General features: G+C 48.4%; 1 non-coding gene across 1 annotated transcript; it reads right to left on the bottom strand.

The window, feature by feature from the left end:
* Nucleotides 1-821: 821 nt before the first annotated feature.
* Nucleotides 822-927, bottom strand: LOC121827683 (U6 spliceosomal RNA). The gene has a single exon (XR_006070001.2). It is a non-coding gene; the product is annotated as a U6 spliceosomal RNA (small nuclear RNA).
* Between the last annotated feature and the right edge of the window lie 5,304 nt (nt 928-6,231).

Here is a 6,231-nt window from a genome sequence, read left to right as displayed (position 1 = left end):
TCGATGAGCATTTTGCTAGGCTCCAGTCCCAGAACCCTCTACAGGAAGGAGAAAGTGTAGGTTTTGTGGCTAGGTTGGTGTCCCAATCCCTCCACTTGAGACCTTGCCTGGTTACAGAAGACGGCTGGTTCAAGTCCTGTGTCCCCTATTACTAGGAGTCTTTGCTAGGGTTATTTTCATAGATTCCACGGAATTTCCATTGCACTAGGTTTCCACCTTGCCTCTAAAATGCCCCCCAATTCCAGTGGTTTCTCCTATAATCCCCCTCCAGTCAATTCCTCCTGTTCCCTGTGGGAGATCAGCTCCCACATTTTCCTCAGGGAACTCTTGAGGAGGAAGGAATAAGAGATTTAGATAGAAGGATAGAGGGGAGAGAAACAGATAGAAACACAGGATAACCTCAGGAGGGCCTTTCTGTCTCTTCTAAAGGGCTGTTTATAGGAATGCCAAGGGCTGGAGCAAAAGACCTCCCCTTAGCACAGCAAAGTACAGACCCTTCCAATCACCTAGTAACCATGCACATGGTCAAGCAATCCTCTAATGCAGCTTCTCTGGGTAAAGCAAGCTCAGATCTCACTAGGAAACCTTTATGGGCCTCCATAATTCCCAACCCAACCTGCCCCCATTCCACCAGCAAAATCTATCCTCTTTCCTCTTTCCTCTTCCCAGAGAGAACCATGTTTCCCCCCTGAGCCCTCCTTGTTACCTCGCCTCTCTGGGTCTGTGGGCTATAGCATGGTTCTCCTTTACTTTACAGCTAGTATCCACTTATAAGCGAGTACATACCATGTGTGTCTTTCTGGGTCTGTTACCTCACTCAGAAAAATATGGAACCTTCACGAATTTGGGTATCATGCTCACACAGGGGCCATGCTAATCTTCTCTGTATCGTTCCAATTTTAGTCTATGTGCTGCCGAAGCGAGCACTATTTTATCTTATTTTTAGATAGGATTTCATATAGTCCAGGATGGCTTTAGTCTTTCTTTATATCTAAGGCCACATCTTGTTTCTCCTGCCTCTATCTCCCAAGTGACTACAGGCGTTTATCACCCTGCTCAGCTTAGAACAAGATACTTTTAACAAAGGAAGTAGAAAATGCCAAGTAGCTACAGAAATACGGAAAATGAAAAAACAAAACTGTAGTTAAGAAAAAGGTAGGGCCAGGTATGGTGGCTCACGGCAGTAACCCTGGTGCTTGGAAGCGGGGCAGGAGGATCAGGAGTTCAAGGTCATTTTCAGTGACATAGTTAAGTCCAAGGCCAGACTGTCCAATTTGAGGTGCTATCTCAAAATAGCAAAAATCAAACAAATAACCAAAACAAAAATGGGAAGGTTCAGAGAAGAACATCATAAAAGTAACAGTAGCATATTGAGACTCAAAGAACAATTGTCAGGCCTGGAGCAGGGGGTTCAGTTACCTTGCAAGTACAAAACCCCGAGTTCAGCTCCCCAGGACCCACATAAAAAATGGCAGGCATAGTGACATTCTGAACCCAGCACTGGGGAGGCTGGAGACAGGACAATCCCTCGGGCTTCCTGGCCCGTCAGCCTAGCTGAACTGGTGAGCTCCAGCCAATGAAAGACCTATTGCAAATGAGAAATGATGAGATTTCTGAAGAATGACACCGTGGTTGTCCTCTAACACACACACACACACACACACACACACACACACACACACACACACACACACTTTCAGAAATTGATCCAGGGCGGGAAGCATGGCCCAGTGGGAATGCCGCACGAGGGCTCTGGCTCAGCCGCCAGCACCAGAAGCCAACAGATCCCTTCCTAGCCCACAAAGTGTACAGCTCCCTGAATTGTCGCCCAGTGTCTCCTGTTCCCCTGTGCCTGCTACCTTCTCTTGCAGCAAGTGGCGTCCCTTGAAGGAATCCTTCAGGTGTCAATACGCTGGATTTGACTCTCAGTTTTCCTCCGATCTTTCTCCCGGGTGTGAAGCCTCTTGGGAATGTCTGTATCGGTGTCGTTGACATTCACTCTCACAGCGAAAAATTGATGGAAAGAAAAAGGGAAGAGAATCAGAAAGAAACAGACATCTCTTTGTGGGTCTCTCCCCAAAAGAACAATGTTAGTGGGCTCTATGTTTGTGTTTGTTTGTGGTAGGGCCCAGCCATGCAGCCTCGACTTGCCTTGAACTCATGATCTTCCTGCCTAAATCTCCTTAGTGATGGGATTACTGTCCTGAACCAAAACACCTAGCCTAAGACTCTGTATTTCTTGACTCTGAATCTCAGGCCAAGGACAGAACACAGAAGAGTCCTGTTGAACAAGGTCCCAGCCCAATTCAAGCTAGGCAACCTAGAAGGAGGCTTCTGAGACTTTGCCGGCAGGGGGCGCTGCGGCGCCACCAGCTCTGGGAGGTGGGGGCGAGGTGTGTGAAAGGCAGCCATCAGCAGAGGGAGCCACACAGATTTCCAGGGCATTAAATATTGACAGGCATGGAGGGCTGCAGGCATGAGGCTTGATACTAAGATAACTACCTGGGGAAGGACTGGGTAGACTCTACAAAGGTTAGGGCGCAGTTAATAACCACAATTTTCATGCAGCCATAAAGAAAAATGAAATCATGAACTTGCAGGAAAATCAACGTAGCCAGAAATCCTTGGGTTAAGCAAGAATAAGCCAGACTCAGAAAGAACGTGTGTTTTCTCAAACACAGAACCTAGATTTAAAATTATGTGTATGTGTGTATACATACATGTACATGCATTCATGTATGTTTGCTTGCAGGTCATAAAACCAGAAAGGGAAACAGGAGAGAGGAGACAGATCGTAAGGAAGTGGGAAATAGATGGAGAGGTGGCCGAGAGGGTAAGGGGGTACATGTAAGAAGAAAGCAGAAGCTTGGACTAGCTGAGGAAGGAAGAGAACTGATGGAGAGGGGAAAATGAAAAGAAATCAGAGCATGTGTGAGTGAAGACGCCATGGTGGACCCCATTATTTTGTATGTTCACCTAAACAATAATAACAACAATAATAATCATCTCAGACACTGACGAGTTTGGTGCCGAGTGGTTTGACTGGGCGTGGCCTGCCCGCGGCAGAGGCGGGCTCCTTTGGGGGCAGCTCAAATTCTCCTCCAAGGACAGCAAAGCCTGGGAATCCGGGGATACCATTTGCATGTGAGTTGATGGAGATCCAATATTACAGGTGAAGCTGCCCCATAAGGTGGTACCCCAGCTCACCACAGAAGTTCTAGAACTTTCCAGAACATTTCTGAAAGCAATTTAGGCAAAGAGTTCTCATTTTCTAATTTCATTTTGCAGTGATATTTTAGTGTCACACTCATTAAGGGATCACTGAAGAAGAGAGAGACAGTGCCAGAGTCTTGGGAATTTCCTGAGGTGGAAAGCTGCTTGGCCTCTGAGTCCCTGTATTGTGAATGCTGGGTGACTCCCAGATGCAGCACAGTCAAACAATGCTCAACAGCCTCCTAGACATACAAAACATGGCACTATTTATGTTATGTGTTTCACTGCATAGGTCACGTTTTATGCTAACATACCTGCCGTGCATGCAGCCTGCATCGCTTACTGCAGGGCTAAAGGATGCTACTGGACACAGTGACTCTTCTTCCTGAGGGGATTCCTCACTCCAGCCAGAGGCCTCTCCCTCACTTTGTCCCTCAGGGCCAGAGATGCAGCAAAGATCTAACCATGCAGTCTCTTCCCTCCCTGCCAAAGCCAAAACTAAGCTGCGAAATGTGTGCCCCTCCGCTCAGTTCCCACTGCTGCTACCCATCGTCTCTGAAGCCAGAGGACTGATCCAACTGCAGATACAGGAGACAGGAGGTGATGGCCGGCTCCGAGGCCTCCCATGCCTCTGGCCTCTGAGGGCACCTGTACTCATGTGCACACACACGCCATACACAAAATTAAAAATGATAAAAATAAATCTTATAAAAACACACTTAAATGCTGGGCAGTGGTGGCAGCGCACGCCTTTAATCCCAGCACTCGGGAGGCAGAGGCAGGTGGATCTCTGTGAGTTCGAGGCCAGCCTGGGCTACCAAGTGAGTTCAAGTAAAGGCGCAAAGCTACACAGAGAAACCCTGTCTCAAAACAAAACAAAAAAACACACACACTTAAAACACCACACACACACACACACACACACACACACAGTCTCACCAGGTGTTGACCTGTCAGCAACAGGAATGTCCTTTGTAAAGCAGTAGCGTGTGGGGCAGCTGAGCTCAGTCTTGCCGCTGACTCTCCTTCTTTCTCCCTTCTCTTTACCTTCTCTCCACCCTGCTCCTCATCATGTCTGGCTGCTTCAGAGGTCCATTGATTTGCTCTTTACTCCAGCCTTCAGTGGGGCCAACCTGGATGCTTCTTCCACACTCACATCCACTCCAGAGGATCTTTTCTTGTGTAGGAGTTCAGAGAAGTAGCCGGCAATGAACAGACAGACAGGGCATGAGAACATGGTGACCCTGCGGGTTGAGCACCTTGCTGAACCAGCGTTCCAATGGGTATGATGGACTAGATGTGCCCACCAGTGTGTTCCCATATGGGAATAACCCTATGATGGTCAATCTTTTCTCTCTCTCTCTCTCTCTCTCTCTCTCTCTCTCTCTCTCTCTCTCTCTCTCTCTCACATAATATTTGTATTGATTATTTGGAAATTTCACACAACACACCCAGATCATACTCACATCCCATTCCTCCCAGGTCCACCCTTCCACCCTTATGCCTTCCTCCAAAAAAAAAAAAAGAAAAAGAAAAAGAAAAAAATACAGCAAGTCCAATTTTTGCTGCCCATATTCTCATTGGAGCATGGTCAAAGTCCCAATGCCCAGCCCCTTAAAGAAAACTGTGTTGTTTCCACCACCACCACCCCCTGCCCTGAATCCATCAGCTATGAAGAGCTACACTTCAATGTCTTTATCACAGTTTTTAAGGACTCTCTTCAATAGCGTTGGACTATCTCTGAACTGTTTCTTTTGGGGGAGGGAGGCTGTCACAGAAGGCATCAGCATCTCTAATTCCCAATTATGAGCCTGCAGTCATCAATACCACGAAAAAGAAGCTTCCACACCCACAACAGCAGTGGCAGCATGGGTCACGGCCTTCTGCCTGGCCTTTGGTGGCAGCACAGACCGTGGAGGTCTTTGGAGGAGGCCCAACCCAGAACAGGAACGGTTCTCAGACATCCTTCACCTCAGGCACCCGTCCCTAATTCTGCCTCTCTCCTCCTCACCCCCTGCTCTTGCTTCAGAGTGTGTGTGTGTGTGTGTGTGTGTGTGTGTGTGTGTCCCCAACAGCTTTACATACAAATACCTATTGAGATGAGTCATTGGTCTGGTTCAAGGTTTCTGGTTTCCGAAGCACCATAAATCCTGGACTATCACTGAGACTCCTCTCGGATATCCTGCTGGTGCCCAGGGTCAGGGTGATGTTGAGGCTTGGCAGGGTGTCAGGGGACACACCTCTCTGTTCTCGGTGTCCCTTGTCCTGCAGAGTCACCGGGTACATTTGTGATGGTGAATCTTAGTTTTCAACTGGATTGGGCTGAGAAGCTCTAAAATTAGTTAGGCCCAGCTCTGTGACGATGGTTCCGATGGTTCCGGAAAGAGTTGGGTAAGACGGTAAGATCCACCCTGAACAGCAGCAGCACTCTCCCAAAGGCTGGGGGTTCGGATGGAATCATCATGGGGAAGGAGGAAATCCAGAAGACAGGCATTCTCTCCCAGCCCATGTAATCCAGGTCGGCTACACTGTGGTCGCTCTGCATGGCTCTTGTGCCGTGATGGGCTATACAGTTCCCAAAACAACGAGTCCTGATAAACTCTTCTCCTTTAATTTGTATTTTGTCACAACAATGAAAACACTAACACAGCCCCCCTGAGCAGTAGGTTAGAAGGATAGTCATCCCTGTTGGGGAAACAGGGGAGCCTGGGCACCTGACTCCGGGGCTTCCTCAGCAGGATCCTCACGTTCTCTAGTCTCCAGGCATGCATTTCATGTCTTCGCCACAACTTCGAGACCGGCTGTCTCTGCTCCGTAGACAACATGTCACTGACGAAATCTGAACACTTGTGTGATTGTTTTTTCCTCAGTGCTAGGGACCACATACGCCAGACAGGGGTTCCACGGGCCACCTCCCCAGCCACGTGGGCATGTTCAGATTTCCCTCCCAACCGGAAAACAAGCTCTTCTTCCAGAACAGGAGAGGCTGCTGTATCTCTTCAGACGTCCCGCTTTGCT

Source organism: Peromyscus maniculatus, chromosome 2 (genome assembly GCF_049852395.1).
Source record: "Peromyscus maniculatus bairdii isolate BWxNUB_F1_BW_parent chromosome 2, HU_Pman_BW_mat_3.1, whole genome shotgun sequence".
NCBI classification, from domain to species: Eukaryota; Metazoa; Chordata; class Mammalia; order Rodentia; family Cricetidae; genus Peromyscus; species Peromyscus maniculatus.
This window is presented reverse-complemented; position numbering and strand designations above follow the sequence as displayed.